Raw genomic sequence first — 1,455 nt, forward strand, 5'->3', positions numbered from 1 at the left:
ACCGAATATATATATGAAGAGAAAGTCGGACTTTGGAGAGAAGAAAATGGGAAAAAAATGACAAAAAACAGAAAAATCAGATAAATGCAATTCCTGTAAGAGGTGCCACCTCACCAGGCTTAGGGCCCTCTATGATATATATATATATATATATATATATATATATATATATATATATATAGAGAGAGAGAGAGAGAGAGAGAGAGAGAGAGAGATATTTGTGTACTTATATCTAAACCTTCTTATCACATCAATGCATCCAAACTTGCTTAATACTTTAGAATAACTTTGACACAAATACAAAACATCAATTAAGTAAAATATTTATTGTTTAAAAATAGGTACTTCAATATTTACATCATCAAATGAATTGAAATTCCAAAGAATTGTTCAATAACAGTATATACAATCATAGTCAATCTTTGCAACATTTTTGAATGAGCACTTAGTGATTTGCATTGAGCCTGCCTTCTCAACATCGATAAAGATACCAAAAATGCTTAAGTTCTATAGTATATGTGAACCTATTTTCTTTTTGGTCTGTTCCAAAAAGAATGATCCCTTTATAAATTTAGAAACAACTTAGCTTAACTTCTAATTCTACTCATAATGAGAAACTTTTATAACCACACAAATACTGTGGACCTTTTTATGACTTGTTTAGGATCACAAATTAAAAAAGTCTTTATTTTTTCTTAAACTCCGTGTTCAGTCAAATAGGTTCACATAAATTGAAACAGAGGGATTTTATCGTGACAAAGCTTCTATTTGGGGATCTTATAACTAATTTCTAAAACTCATCTTCATCTCCCATAATTTCTTTTTCCAAAGATCGTTCCCTCAGCAGCTCTAATTTCTTGTTCCCTCAGCAGCTCTACTTTCTTGTTCCCTGCATAAAAAGACTGCATCACATGAAGAGAGTTAAATATGTAAATGTGGGTAAGACGCAAATACTATTTCAGTCTAACTCAACTCCTAATAATGGCACCATATAACTCAGAAAACACAAAAGTTGTCGATCAAACTCAAATTAAATGTGAATGCCAATTCAACAGGAAACCCAAATTAAAGCTAAGAAGAATCCAACAATTGACCCAATCGTCTAATCTAGCGGATTAAAGTAATTGAAAAAACCTTCGCATATCTGAGTCCTGATCATGTTTTTGCATTATTTACATTGTCTTACCAAACGAAAAGCGAGAAATTACATGTGACATGTTCATCTGATATGGCAAGGTTTCCAGGAACCTGAACAATACATAACATAAACTGACATAGATGAATAAAGATCAAAACCAAAGGCAGAAGATAGAAAGATGAAGAAGAGGAATTGCAGTACACTTTTCCCGGCCGAGAGTAGCACTGATAAGGTTGTCAAACATTCGTAAAGGGATCAAACATATAAAATAAATAACTAGAAAAGTGCTTTTTTCAGCGTGCTAGCACAATTTAACA

At 32.1% G+C, this 1,455-nt stretch overlaps 1 long non-coding RNA gene across 1 annotated transcript; it reads right to left on the bottom strand.

Moving 5' to 3' along the window:
* Positions 1 to 345: 345 nt before the first annotated feature.
* Positions 346 to 1,230, bottom strand: LOC108946401 (uncharacterized). Its single transcript, XR_011410134.1, has 3 exons — positions 1,187 to 1,230; positions 739 to 872; positions 346 to 499 (listed from the first exon to the last, which is right to left on the bottom strand). It is a non-coding gene; the product is annotated as an uncharacterized lncRNA (long non-coding RNA).
* Positions 1,231 to 1,455: the final 225 nt, after the last annotated feature.

The sequence above is a fragment of the Nicotiana tomentosiformis genome, chromosome 8 (assembly GCF_000390325.3).
Source record: "Nicotiana tomentosiformis chromosome 8, ASM39032v3, whole genome shotgun sequence".
NCBI classification, from domain to species: Eukaryota; Viridiplantae; Streptophyta; class Magnoliopsida; order Solanales; family Solanaceae; genus Nicotiana; species Nicotiana tomentosiformis.